Source organism: Strigops habroptila, chromosome 1 (assembly GCF_004027225.2).
Source record: "Strigops habroptila isolate Jane chromosome 1, bStrHab1.2.pri, whole genome shotgun sequence".
Classification (NCBI taxonomy): domain Eukaryota; kingdom Metazoa; phylum Chordata; class Aves; order Psittaciformes; family Psittacidae; genus Strigops; species Strigops habroptila.
The window spans coordinates 92,765,420-92,780,549 of record NC_044277.2 but is presented as its reverse complement, the minus strand read 5'-3'; the positions used below and the strand labels follow the sequence as shown (position 1 = coordinate 92,780,549).

Below are 15,130 nucleotides of genomic sequence, written 5' to 3'. Positions count from 1 at the left end.
CTTCCCAGCATCAGGCTGCAAATGAAAATACCTTTTCAGCCCTCATATTATTACCCATATGGATGGCACCTTCAGCGCACTCTATTCATTGCTATAATAGCTGCACCTGTGTATAGCACGCGCGCTGGAGCTGTGGCAGCTGTGGACTGTAATTGCAAAACATTATTTTCTGTTTCTCCCTGAAAGCTTTTTTTTTTCCTTCCCCTGTTGTTGTTGCCGTGAAGGTCCATTTACAATGACTGCAGACCTCTTTCTTTCCGCAGGGCTCCCTCTTCTTATTACACCTATTTCTATACGTTGGCGTTCTTCAAAGAGCACCCGTGTGAGTGCATGTACCATCTCAGATGTGTGTGCGCCCAGCAGGTTCCATGCATATGTCTGGTGATGCCCAGGGTGGATAGGGTGCTTGCTGCAGGACCCACTCCTGCATGGTCATCATTGCTGCTCTGGGCAGTGGGCTTTTATGTGGGTCGGCATGGAGGCTCTAAGATGATGAATTCATTTGTTCCTTGAATATTCTGCCCCTGGGTGCCCGCATTACTGTGAATCAATTTAGTACTTTGGGGCCTGGATTAATGCAAGTGCCGATGGAGCATGCACAGGAAGAAGGAGGGGGGTAGAGCGGGGGGAGCAGGGGGATATCCAGAACACAGCTAGCAACTCTTAAAAATGAAAAATACAGAGACAGAGTGCTTTAAAAGCAAAATTTGCTCATTTGTTTTCAGTCCTCTCAGCTATCATGCTAAATTCAGTTCACTGAAAGGCAACCAGCTAGTCAGTGCTTCAGGTTGTGCCTTATAAATCAAGGCTGTAGCAAGGAATTTGAAATGTATATTGACGCTGGCTGTTCTCTTACCTCCTGCTGTAATGAATTCATGTCTGCAGACAACAGACACAATTATTATGGAAATTACACACACAAACACTCAGAGGAAAACAAGGGCTTTTTTTTTCAGATCTCTTGCTTTACTGCTCCTAGCCCAGGCCTCCAGCACCTGACCAGGCTGTCATGACTGGTGGCAGGATTTTGCCCACCTTCTCAGGCAGCTGCTGGAGGACATCACCCATGGTCCTCTCCAGGCAACTGGGTGTATGGTCAGGGTACCACCACCTCCTAACCTGGTGCCCCCAAGGCAGAAGCATAAAAGCTGGGTGTCCAGCTCAGGGCTGCAGCACAGTGGGTGGTGTGGGAAACAACCAGGCGTCCACCAGTCGCTCCTTGGAAAATTGTTGTAGTTAAATTAAATAGATAAAACCAAATCCCACAAAGTGTTCAAGCAGAGAGTGGTGAGAGTGGTGAGGCCCTGGCACAGGTTGCCCAGAGAAGCTGTGGCTGCCCCATCCCTGTCAGTGTTCAAGGCCAGGTTGGACGGGGCTTGGAGCAACCTGGTCTGGTGGAGAGTGTCCCTGCCCACGGCAGGGGAGTTGGAACTGGATGACCTTTTCCCAACCCAAACCATTCTATGATGATTCTATGATTGTGGTGAAAGGAATCAAGCAGTGAGTGAACACGACTGATGTGCCGAAAAGCTGCGCGCTCCACGCTCGGCTCCCGGGAAGCCCCGGGCCCCTCCACTGCATCTGCTCAGCGGCTGCAACCCCTCGGCACAATCCTCCTCTTCCAGCATGACGTCAAAAGGAAGCCTTCATGCGAGGCGCAATGCCGCCGGTCCCGGCGGCGCGTCCGTGCTGCCCCGGCAGGTGGCACTGCTCCCTCAAGAATTTGGGAGCGGACGGCAAAACCCCAACCCAGCCACCAGCGCGTTCCCTGCTGCAAAACCGGCTGAAAACGAGGGCAGAGCGCTAGGGCCCTTCTGCCTGTCTTCCCTGCTTTTCACAGGGAAACGCACAAGTATTCTTCTTTCCCGTGCGTTTAAGTAAACCCTGAAGGTTTCCTTTCTGTGCCTACAAGTGTAAATGAACAGGGCTTCTGCTCGCTACCAGGTTAGATACGAGAAGGTACGTATGTATTTTCAGCATTGCCAAACGCTAATGATACACAATCACGAGCAAAAGAGTACCGATGGCTTCAATACTGCAGCTTGCACATAGATGGATTTAGTTCTCCTTGATCTGAAGCAAATGCATTTGTTCCTCCTCCAGCCCCAAAGACAAGTTATGCAGCTTTTCTTAAAACCTCAGTTTGTGGTGGGTTTTTTTTCTTCCTTTTGCATACTGCTTTTTTTTATATTTTATTTCCACAGCATTATGGGCTTTCATTGCTTGTTCTTTGTTAGTGCCCCAAAAGGTTAAGGCAAGGGCAGGAGTGCAGTGCAAGCGTTTCAATGAGGCAGAAAAAAAAAGCCTCACAAGACAAATTGTCCCGATAATGATACATCTGAGCGCTGCATACAAACCCTCCTGGAATGCCACAGCTTCATGAGAGTCACTGTACCAGGAGCTAGAAAGTGTTGGTGTATTGAAGGGGTATTTCAGAGTAGTTTATATGGAAGTTTCCATAATTCAAACTATTTTGGGCTGCATGTGTACATGAAGGCTGTTCGGCAACTGCAAGTGAGGTACTGAAGGGGTTGGATGGTGGCATAGTGCAAAAAGTGCTCTCTAACATTACGTGTGATTCATGGCTGCCTGGATTTCTGACCCAAAAATGCTAGTGAGGAGCATTTGCAAATGTTGCCTTTTCTCCTAGGTCCTTTGAAAGATGCACCCAAATTTCACTGTAGAATTTTTCCTGAAGAGGCCAAACATCCGTGAGGGACAAGGTGAGTTCGTGGCCAGCTAACCTCCATCTAGTGCATTGTCTTTTTCCTCCCCTGTGAATTTAGTGTGTATGGCAGTGGCAGGACAGGGAGCCCCAGAGAGGAAAGCACTCTGCTGAGCACTGAGCCAGCACAGCAGCAAAGGCAGCTTCCCTCCCACCCCACCGGGGCAGAGCATGCACTGCCCAGCTCTAGAGGCACCCCAGACCTGCACACAAGATTGTCATGCAGACCATCCCTTGGGATGCTTGGACACCATTTTGAGCCTGCCAGCATGGGTGTCAGTTAACATTAAGTGCCTCAGACATTAGGCTGAGGCCATGAATTGCTTCCAAAGAGGCTGTTGAGTGCCATTACAGAGCAGTGATGTTTGGTCAGTAGCTTGCCAGGCTGAAACTACAATCTGGTTTCACAGAGGTGATGGGTTCCCACCTCATCTTGCTCATCAGCATGCCCCTCGGCTTTCCTGGCTTGTTTGCTTTGAGAAAAAATAATTTTATAAACCAACAGGACAATACTGAGAAATCTTCCGTGTGGGGGGGAACAGCTTCAGCTGGATTTCAAAAACTATACTGAGTCTTTGAACTTCTTTCTATTGCTGCTCACCTTCTTCTGTGTGCAGGGTAATTCGGTTAGGGGAGCCATAAACAGAGAATTCTATTTCATAGAATCATTGACTCATAGAATGGTTAGGGTTAGAAGGGACCTTAGAGATCATCTAGTTCCAACCCCCCTGCCATGGGCAGGGACACCTTCCAGTAGACCAGGTTGCTCCAAGCCCCGTCCAACCTGGCCTTGAACACTGACAGGGATGGGGCAGCCACAGCTTCTCTGGGCAACCCGTGCCAGCGCCTCACCACCCTCAGAGGGAAGAGCTTCTTCCTTCTATCTAATCTAAATCTACACTCTTTCAATTTAAAGCCATTTCCTTCTTGTCAGTACCGGAAAGCTGCTCTAAGGTCTCCTCAGAGCCTTCTCCAGGCTGAAATGTCAATTTCCTTTGAAAATGTTATATTTTTAAAAAATATATTTTCTAATTAAGAAGTTAATTGCAAGGCAAAGAAAAGCTTTGGGTGTAAGCTGGCTTTACTGGTGGGTTTGTGTGACCAGAGCATTTTTGTGCCTTTATTTCAGAGAGGAAATCTTAAAGGATGGAGACATACAGTGCGGTCTGTATGTCTCATTTTGTCTCAGTTTGGTCATGATACAGCAGTTCTTACCTCCACGTTGCTGGCTAAAACCAGCTGAGGGCTGTGTGGATAGCTGTTACCATCTGTTGGTTGTGAAATGATTTGATAGTTTTGAGTTGTGTTTCTATGGGATGAGTTTCTATTTTACAAGAAAACATCAGTGAAACAGGCGCTCTTGCTAATCGTTACAGAGGACAGAGATTGAATAGATGATGGAAACTGAATTTCTTTCTCATCTAGGTCTTGTCAACACTGCGTGAAAAATAGAGCAGGCCTCGAATCAGGAAAACATCTTCATCAAATTTTGAACTTTAAAAGTTATTTTCATTGTGCAGGGGCCAGAATGTTGGGGTTTTTTATTTCTTGTGAAATAGGTCACAGCATCCTTTAATGAAATTTGTAGCAGAATAACTCTTGAGATATTAAATTTACTGAAAGTAACCTTTTTTTCAAAGAGCAAAACCATTCAATAGTAACTTCAGTACTAATTTCATTAAAAATTATGACAGATTTTCTGCAAAAAGGAGGGAAAATCCTGAAAAGTGTAATCTTTTCCAACTTAAATCTATTTAATGGAAAAATACGCTAGTGTTCCCAGGTGAAAAATGTGTCCCAGCCATTACTGAATGATCATTCAAAGACAGATTTGGGCTTTCTAAGCTATTTATTTTCTTTTTGCATATTATAATTGGTAGTGACACTGGAAATCAGATCTTTAGCTGACATTCATTTGAACTCCCTGCCGTTGCCTGCCTTTGAACATTTTTACAGATTTTGAAGTGCTTCACCTCTTTTTTTTTTTTTTTGCATTACAGCTGTTCCAGCAGACTCAAGTGAGGATTAGGATATTAGGGTCCTGTTGTGAGCAGTGTTGCACAAGCGTGTAGCAAGAGCCAGTTGCTTCCCCAAACAGTTTTATAATCAACACGATGAAGGCAGACATTTGGGAGTGGAAGCAGGCAAATGGAGACAAAGGAATTTGTCCAAGGTCAAGGCTAGGATGAAATCTAGATTTACAGTATCCTTGTCGATGGCCTGACTCAGGACTGGCCTAGGCTTTCCCACCCTGATCCCTTCTTCAGCGTTTTGCAGTTGGGTAGGCTTTTCCTGTGGCCTTCCCTCCCATTTTGCACCACTTTTTGTGGACCCACCTCCTTCACGGTCAGACCTGAGGGGAGATGGCTAAAAGGAGAGGTTGGACGTCAGGGGAGGCTCAGCGGCCAGCTCACCGAGCTCTGAGCCCTATCAGAAGCAGTTGCTGGAGCCAGATGCTTCAGGGGGATACAGAAGAAACCCACAGCAGGCAGTTATGAAATGGCTTACCCCTGGGAAAATTTCCTTTGAACTGCTGTCAATTAAGGGATAACTTGTGGCCTCGAGCATTGCATCTTTTTTTTTTTTTTTTAATGTTTATTATTTAAATTCTAGATGTTCTTGTTACGTAGACTTGTTTATGCTTGGTCTGCCTCATTTAAGCTAAAACAGCTCCTCAGGGCAGAGTTCTGGTCTTCTTACATTTGTAAATTACCATGTCCTCCCTAGAATTGTGCAGATTGTAACAAATAAAATAGCAGTGCTGGGTTCTTCTGGTTTTAACCGGCCATTCCCAATCTTTCCTTCCCTTTTTGGTGTTGGTTAGGCATACTGCTTGCGTTGAATCCATCTTGATCCCAGATTTCAAAACAAAAGAAAATCGTATTCAAAGAGAACCAAATCCTATCCAAAGAGGTGAGGAACATCTTTGGGATGTCTGTATCTTTGTTTCTGTGCCTTTTTGGTTTGGGCACCTGAGGTAGCAAAAATTCCTCATCTGTGGAATTCAGTATCAGAAGTCAGACCTTCCGACAGGATAAGTCAGGCTGCTTCCCCAACAGTGTGGCAGGGGGACTTCAGGGCACAGTACCTTAGGGGCTGCTCCAGGGCACCTGCCAGACAAGACTCATTTTGGGGATAGCTTGTAAAGTGGCATGACCCACGCCACGCAGAGCTCTGGGGAGGCCACAGCCATCCTCCTGCCTTCCCCTGGCACCACAGTCAGCCAGGCTGAAATCAGTGCCTGGTGGAAGAGGGGGATAACTCAGCTACTCCCTAGACTGGGTGAAGGTGATGTAGCTCATTATAAGGTCTTTCTTAAGCTGGCATTTTGGATGACTTTGATACCACCTATCCTGAAGCTTGCAGGGCTTTTCCCTAAAGTCTGTTAAGTGCTCCAGAAGGTGCTGGTAAACCTGATTTGTGCAAGCACTTACAGCAGATTTATTGTACAATGTACTTGACAAGCCTTAGTGCACTTGCTACAGAGGTGTGCATGCTGTGAGAGAAAAGAGCTGCCACTCTTTTGAAAAGGAGGAGGTACCACTGCACCTGCAAAACTTGTGGTCCTGATGCAAGGTGTACTTAATGCCAAGAAGGGTTTGGCACCTGTATCATAACCCTTCTGGATCATATACCTCCACCACAATATTGTGGATGGCTTTTTCTTAGAGCAGGATAAAGGTTTTTCAGGGCAAGATTAGTTTATTTGACATGGTAGCTTGAGTTAGATTTTGCTGTGCTTGTTTAAATGCTGCTAACCTAGCTGTGAAGCAATCGAGGAAACCGCATTTCGGTACACAAATGTTGTGAATTAAGAAAAAAAACCAAAGGCCACCCAAATCCAACTCTCTCTGGTCCAGCCTCACTGAGAAAAACTAAGATAAACAAAACCTCATGTGAACTCTGGCCTAACCCTTGTACCCAGGTCTGGCTGAGATTGAAGAGGAGTCATTTACTGTGGCATGATTGTGAAAATGAGCATCTGGATTTGGTTTCTAGAATGCAGAAAGCCACACTGTGCACACTGCAGTCCTGATGGCTGAAGTAGGATGAAACATTGATTGTTTTAACAAGTGGATTGCTAGAGCTCTTATTCATCTTCCATCACCCCTTTCCCTCTACTACATCTCCACAGACCAAACCAGGAGAAGTCAAATAGAAGATCTCCTGCCCCTGTGAGTGCTAGCATGCATCCTCAGGGAGAAGTGAGCACACTGCCTGCCTGCCTGGGAGTAATGCTCAGATGCAAGCCTTCACCACAGATGGCTGAAACTGAATTTTCAATTCACTGGGTGTGTTATTTCTACCCTGTTTGAACCAGAAATATGTTTGTTTGAATATTTTCTCTGAAATTTCACTTTTGGAAATTTGCCTTGTAGCATTTCGGAACTAGTTCACTTGGTGATTTGTTTAATTTGGGAGCTAATTATTAAAATTTTACAGTATTTCTTGATGTCAGTTATCAGAACTATCGTGATGTAATTCATAAGTAATACAAATAGTACAAACTCCCATATGAACTACCTAAAAACATTTTGACATTAGATTCTCAAATTTCATTTCAGAACTCCAAAATCTGACCTCAAAATGCCAACAGATTCTGGGATGAAAGGCCCTAACTAATTTTAATTTCATTTCAGTGTCTTTTCAATGGGATTTTTATTGAGATCGTTACTAACAAGATTTAATTGGGTAAAGGCTTTAGTTTTTCATCAGAAATTTGCTCTTAAATTATGTTGCCGTTACCCTGCACTTGCAGCAGAGCCACTGTGCGAGGTACATGTCTCCATGAAGTCTGGATGAGAGGCTTTTGCCTGGGTCTTAAAGAAATGTTAAAGGAACATCCTGTTAAGAGTTTGATTTAATGCCACACTGAATTTATCTTATTGTGTCTTTATTTTCTCTGACCTATCTAGGCTTCAGCTCTTCTCATTAGGGATTAGCTCAGAAACTGTGTAAGTCACTGCCTACTTACATGTCATACTTGCCTGAGCCAAGCCAGGAGGGACTTAGGATGTCAATTTCAAAGATAATATGAGATATTAACATGTAGATATAGTGATAGAGAGGACCAAAAGAGGAATCCTGCTGTATTACCACGTCCCTTTCATCACTGCTTCTGAGAGGAACATGGAAAGAGCTGAAGGAGGGATCAGAAGAAGACAAAGTTAGGAGATAGGGCAGCAAGGCGCTAGGTTTAATGTGAATATGGTGAATCTTGAGGTCATTTCAATTTCTGGTGGTAATGAGTTCCACACCACATAAATCACAGGTCTGTGGGAGACTGGCTGGGCACTGCTGTCAGGAGGAGACAGATGGCTGGTGGAGAGAGGTGGCCTCCCTGGTGAGTCTGGCTGGGCCGTGCACAGGTGCAATGGGCAGCTTAAACCACTCTCTGGCTGCACGGAGGGGTCTGTGTCCCACTAGCAGGGTGAGGGTGGACTCCGTCTGCCAGCCTGGCATCCAGAAACACTTCTCCTGACGGACCAAGAGCAGGGGTAAACCTTGGGATGGCTGAGGCTTGCAGATGGCCCACACGGCTCACAGAGTTTTGTTGCCGGCCCTTCGCATGAGTCTCCTTGTCATAGGACAGCAGCAGGGTGGCAGGGCTGTACTTCACACCATCACACCCTGGTTGTCCCCTCCTATCTCTGCACTCCTTGCCCTGTGCTGAGCAGAACTGCAGAGTGAAGATAATGATCCTCATTTATATCAGTTAAGGTCTCAGCCCACTCTGGAATTTACTTCATTAGGACTGTAGGCTGAATTTATTTTCATTTCTCCTACTCTAGTGCCTTGCTGCAGTGTAACTGAAGCATCTCTTTTTAGTGTACTAAAGTACCAGAGTTGTCTCTTCTCATTTCTTTTAACCTTCTTCAGCTTTCTCTTCATCCTCTTCCCGCTTCTCCTTCTTGCTCTCCCTTTTGGAAGTTGTTCACCCACTGTTCCTCAACCTCTGACACCAGCCATTATCTGGATTCACCAGCTGCTAGCAGTGAAGAGGCAGCAGGCAGGGATGCCTGCCACACTTGGTACATCACTTGGCCTGTGGGTCAAACCCTAATCTCTCCGCAGGAGACAAGTGCCTCTCCCTCTTCCCCCAGCTATAGCAGGTCAGAAGATGCCTGCACGGGTTAAGAGGTGCTTTGGCTGAAAGAAGGCAGAAAACTCCTGCTCCCTCCAGGAATAAGCAAGAGGGTCAAGACTTAAAATTTAAAAAAGAGGGAAGCATGTGGGGACACTGGGAGCAGAGATCATGGCCCATTGCCTTTGGCTGAGAGAGGTGAATCTGTGTGTGGTGCCGTGTGGCTGTGCATATCCTCTGCTGTGATGGTCAAAAGCAGCACTTTGTGTTCAGTTCTGTTCTCCCTCTGACCATGGGCTGGGACAGGACTGCCCTTTAAGAAGGTGTCCCATCTGCAAGGCGGCTGGGTTCTTCCTTCCCCCTTACTCCCATTTGTGCCTTTGAAGGAGGAAAAGGAAGCTAAAGGAAACTTTCAAAGCGGACTTTTAAGGGTCATTGCGTCTCAGAACTTTGGCCTGGATCCAAGCGAGGGGTGCAGAGGTTGTGGGGACGTGGCTTTCGTAGCGGTAAGGCCCTGTGAGTCAAGCAAGAGCTGCAACAGGAGCAGCAACCCCAGGGGAGCTCTCCCTGTGCAGGTAAGTTCCTCCCAGTGGCACGACACAATGTGGGCACAGTGCTGGTGCCCACGGTGTCCACCATCTCCCTCCTCCTCTTCCCATACTGCGGGCAGTTAGCCAGCTCTGTGTCTTGCTGGCTGTGCTGCAGAGTCCCCCCATGCCTCTGACAGCACCGGCGTGGCTGACAGGGCCACAGGACCTGTTTCAAGGAAGGGGACACTGCAGTGTGGATATTGCCAGGCTTAGCAGGTTTTGCGTGATTTCTGCCGTGAGACTGGTACCGCCTCCCCTTCTTTTTCATCCAAGCCCCAGTGCTCCCTCTGCTGGGAAAAGTAGAGAGGTGAAAACGAACATAAAATAGGCAGAAATGGACTGAAAAGTGTTAACACAGTGTTGCATTTTCCACTCTGTCGCACACCTGCATAGCTGTAGCTGCAGCAAGGTTACGGCCACTGAACTGCCTGTGGACATACACAGACAGTTTTGGGTTTGTTTTAAATAGGCTTTCCAGTAAGTCTCTGCTTTAAAAGAGATGAAAGACCTTCTTTCGTGACGGCTTGGCTTCAATATAGCTTATTTGGCCTTTCTGTTTGCCCTAACCTGGGACTTTTCCCAAAGCCTGACCATAAACTCAGAGTGCTGGGGACTGGTGGCTCAGCACACCCATCACTTCTTGCTCTTACATCTCGTATAAGATCCTTAGAGGCTGCCTAGAGGCAAAGGATTCCTTCACTGGGGGTAACCCTGTGAACAGATTGCCCTTTTCATGTAGCACTGGTGCTGCATTATAACGCTAGAAATACCTATTTTTGAATAAGGGAAATGACAAGGTTTAAATGTGTGTGCTAGTGTGGTGCACAAGCCTGCGTCTGCATGTGTGCTATCAATGGACAGGGAGAAAGCATTCGCCAAGCTCTTCGTCCGTTTTGGAGGTGGCAGCAGCACGTTTGCTTCTGTAGAGAGCTTTATAGACTTGTTTTCCCATCAATGGGCAGCCCTAACTGCATTAATTTCTTCCATTGAAACAAATGAGTCTGTGGCTGGATCTGGCTGCATGGCCTTCAAGGGAATTCATTCTGTATCTTTCATGTTAGTGATATCTGTGAAAAACAGGAAACTGTTTTCCCATCTCATTCACATAATAGATAAGATGAGAAATTAGCTGCTGGATGAGCATCCTGGGGGCTGTTCATTTTGTCACAATAAATAAGGCTCTGCTGCTGCTGCCTCCTGTGCGCACGCACCACACACACACACGTGCACATACGCGCACATGCACACTCACACCGTCTCTGTCAGGATCAGCTTCTCACTTGAGAGCAGCTCTGCCTCACTGCTACACAATCCCCAATTTGGAAAGGTTTTCCTTCCCCAACTTCTTTTCTCTCTTGCTTCCTCCCACAGCTGCTGTCTATGGAGTGCCTGGGCTCCCCATGATTCGCTGTGTGTACCTGTAAATGAGGAAGGTTTGGGTGGGGAATGGATTTTCACCAACGTGACGTGGTAGATAACCCCTCCTGCTCCCTGCTCTTCCCTGCTTCCATATCCAGGAGCAGGAACCATGCTGGGAGACTTGGCCACAACAGTGAACTTACCTATCAAGCTGGGTGGCTTGATAGCAATGATTTTTCTCCAGCCTGATGAGGACTGCACCATCTTTCTGCATGGCTCCATCCATAGGCGGTGACCAGTGCCATGGCTGGTACTGCCATAGCCCACGGGTGACAGGCAGCACCAACTTTCTGCTGAAGTTTGCTTTTTCTACCACCTCACATTTTGCCCACTTTCAGACAGTAATATGAAGCTGACATCAGGCAGAACTAATTGTGTTCAAGAGCTGCAGCTAGTGTTTAGGGTGAAACAAAAGTATTTCCAGGAGGATGCTGAAGAAGGAGAGGGTGCTTTTGCCCTCTGAGTTGTCTTCCCACAGGTCCAGGTTGGGGGGAAGCTCACAGCCTTCGAGCAAATTTGAAAAGAGGGAAGTGTAGTCAAAGCAGAGGTAGGTTTTCTGTTTTGTTTTGTTTAATGTTTAGAAAACTAAAGAAAAGGAAATCAATTATGAGGCCTACCTGAATTTTATTTCCTCACCAAAAACCAAATTACTCAGCAAACTTATCGCTTGCTATTGCAGGCCTTGGTATTAAAGAAAACAATCAGGCCAGCAGGATTAATCTCTGACAGCTGCCTTATCTTTAACTTGCACCTTTGTTATTTTCTGATGAGCTTCTCTTTTTTTGCTGCCACGTTGTACCATACCTCACTGGTTCCTTTCATTTTATGATCAGGCAGGAGCGGAGGACCTTTCAGTTTATTAAAAAACCTTTATTTGTGAAGAACAAAGAGAGGGGAAAAAAGGCAAACAATGAGGTCAGACAATCTCCTTCTTGCCAGGAGTCACTCACCTGTTATTTAGAGTGTTATCAGTTAGAGGAGTCTTGCATCATTGAAAATCAGTCCCTGACAGCATACTCTGTTAATGCGCACACCCATGCGCACACACACACATGTACGTGCATGCACACAAAAGCCCCTTATGATTGACTCATGCCAACCTCCAGACAAGGTCTTCTCTTGCCAAGGCTATAATATTTTCAATGGGGGAAGTCCATTTTTGTTCTGGCTTGGATGTGGCATTCAGGATCTGTGGCGTAGCAATACGGCTTTGACAAGCCTAGCTGTATGAGGCTACTTGCACCACAAACAGCATCCTCGCCCCCAGGAAAGCCTCCTGTCCCAACCTGCCCTGTGCTCTCCTGTCAGCTGGTGAGACACGACATGCCTTCAACATTCGCTTTCAAACAATAGCCTTTCTCTCTTGCTGGGGTTGCTCATGTGCCTCTCCAATTAAGCTTTGCTAATGAGGTTGACTCAAGTAGCACCCAAAATTACTTTTTCAGGTAGAGACATGTAATTTCCCAACTGTAGTCCTCAGTCTCGTGCAGATGTTCATCCCCTCAGTGCAGGAAATGCCTCCTGCCTTAGTCCTGCAGATGAGTTTTGCAGTGGAAGTCTTCACAGAAGCTTGAAGGCACAAGATGAACGATTGCAAAATGTAGAGCTGATTTCCTGCTCTTGACATATGAAGTCCAGCTTGGAGTGGTTTTTTGCTTCCTTTCCTCCCACTGAATTCTGATCTTGTAGGACTTGAGCTCACAAATAAGTGAATTTGAGTTAGAGGCATCACATTGGTCCCACAGGGCTGAGAGCTGCACCTATTTAAACAGCTGAAAAAACAGACTTCTTTTTCTGGAGTTTGAAGAGCAATCTAGCTTTGAAGCTGTCTTTAAGGAAGAACTTGTTGAAGACATTGAGATTATTGGTGACTACTTCATGACAGTGGCAATGGATTATGTGCTTAGTAAGTTCATTCCACTCATAGCTTGATGTGTGCATTACATGCATGGGTCAGTCCCATTTATATGGTGTAGGTGAGCTGCAATATATGTGTTTCCCCTAGGCTTATGGTCATGGTGGGGAAAGTTTCTCATGAAGGAAGAAACAGATCTAGTCTGGGATGGTGACTCAGTTGCAAATCTGTCATGAAACAGAGTTTTAAACAAGACTGAGAGCCAGACAGGTGATTTTTAAAAGTCCTTTTAAGCCATCTCTGTACAGTTGAAGGCTAGCCAAAGACTGTGTGCATGTTGCAAGAGCTGTGGAGTTAATGCCACCGGGAAATTTTTCAGTATTTAAAAAGAGATAACAAGAGAATCAAGGGGAAAAAAGCAACCAACGCTTAAACATTCATACTAAAATGGTGTTACTCAACCCCCACAAAAATTAAAAAAGCCTGGAACAAAACGTGTGAACCTATGGATACATACCTTTACCTCACTGTGTCCATGTGATTTCAGACATAGTCATGCACATGATGATAGAAGACACGATGATCTAGCAGTATAAATGCTTTACTGGCAGGAGCTTAAATTGGTCTGCTGTAAATCATGCTGCCAAGAGTGGTGCATGGCATTCTTGTCCTTTGCCTCTCCTCTGAACCAGAGGGGGAAGCAGATGGTATAAAACTGTTTCTTCCAGCACTATGCCAATCCCCATCCTAGGAAAAAAACCCGACTCTGCTGCCTGATTGAGGCATCATTCAGTCCCCTTTACAGAATCGTAGAATGGTTTGGGTCAGAAAGGATCTTTAAAGACCATCAAGTCCAAACCTCTCTGCCATGGGGCATCTTCCACTAGGATCAGGTTGCAAAACTCCCTCAACAAAGCTTTTCTACAGATAAAGAAAGCACAGTTCCAAAGGACTGACATGTCCTGCCCTTTCTTGGTTAGATGCTTTGGGGAACTGGGTTTTCTCCTTTCCTGGGTCTTGCTATGAGTTCTGCAGTGTGTTTTGTCCACAGTTTTGTCCTGTGAGCTCTAGGCAAGAAGTGTTCTCTGGCACATATAGCTACAGAAACTGAATGTCTTCAATTGTCATTGCACACCCAAAAGCAACCATGAATTATGGCTGGTTTATTAAATAGAAATACACACAGATCTCTCGCTAGGAGGGATATAATTGTCCGTATAAAAGAGTAGATGTGTTTCCAAATTGTGGATATACATAAAGAAATGCTTTTTGCAATCATGATCTATTTACCTGTTTGTATATATATATGTACATATGTGTGCCTTTAGACAGAATCAGCTATATCACCTGAGACCTTCGGTTATTTTCAGCAATCTTCCTCTCTTATTTCTAGGTGTTTTCATTTCTTCTCTGGAAACATTATTCAGTTTGACGGCTCAGTTCAAATCTACAATGTACAAATCCAGCTGAAAAGAACCTGAGAAAATGAGCAGAGACAGCCACACAAAGTGGGGGGGGGGGGGGACACACGACTGAAAACAGAAGAAAAAGAAAGATAGGATAATTTTTTGACAAAGGGGTCTTCAGGAGCTAATGCTGTTGTGGTTTGTTGTTGTTCTCCAAGCTTTGGTGTTGTTCGTTATCCTTTATTTTTGTTTTTTGACAGTGTGTCTTGGTCAGTATCTGTGCCTTTTCCTCTCTAAACCAACAGCAGTCACATATTGCAATGAACTCTCAATATGAGCTTGAAGGACACATCAGGCCCCAACAACCCCCTTGCAAGGAAAGTAATCAGTGGCACCCTGTAGCATGAGCTACAGGACGTAACCTGGCTTACTCCCTTTTGTTTGGCCATATCTGCTTAATTCTTTGCACTGCAGCAATACTCTACCCTTGTCTTTCCTTCCCTGGCTCTCCAATAAACAGCTCTGGCCTGAAGCAATTGTAATTATTTATTTGATTTCATTTATGCTGTGCACAATCTTAGATTGCATTAGCTACAGTTAAAATAAAAACAAATCAAAACTCATATCCCCTACTGAATTATACTGCCATGACAACAATGAAAGTAAAAGTGTCCTCATCAAAACCTCCCTTCTTAACCCACCCCAATATATTATACTAAAGCTTAACAAAAGAGACAAGTTTCACAACGTGCCCTGAAGGTTCACCACACAAGGAAACAAATTCAAGAGCTATGGGCCTTCTTCAGCTGAGAAAAAGCCATTTCCAAATGCGCTGCTCCAGGGACTGTCAGTTCAAATGCCTTGGCTCATCTCAACGGTGGACCTAGCTTTCGTAGGCAGAGATAGTCTCTGGGGTACAGGCAGGTTCAAATCATAAGGAGATTTAGAAACTAAGGCCTGAATTGCACCTGGAAATGAACTGAAAATTGGCGCAGCCTGTGTACCATCTGCGCTCTATGGTTTGTGTCTGAAATGTGGATATGTAAGCAG

General features: G+C 45.5%; 1 long non-coding RNA gene across 1 annotated transcript; it reads left to right on the top strand.

Annotated features, from left to right (window-relative positions):
* Nucleotides 1–1,768: 1,768 nt before the first annotated feature.
* On the top strand, nucleotides 1,769–14,612 carry LOC115614134. Its single transcript, XR_003993637.1, has 3 exons — nucleotides 1,769–1,959; nucleotides 2,651–2,723; nucleotides 14,068–14,612. It is a non-coding gene; the product is annotated as an uncharacterized LOC115614134 (long non-coding RNA).
* The last annotated feature ends 518 nt before the right edge of the window (nucleotides 14,613–15,130 follow it).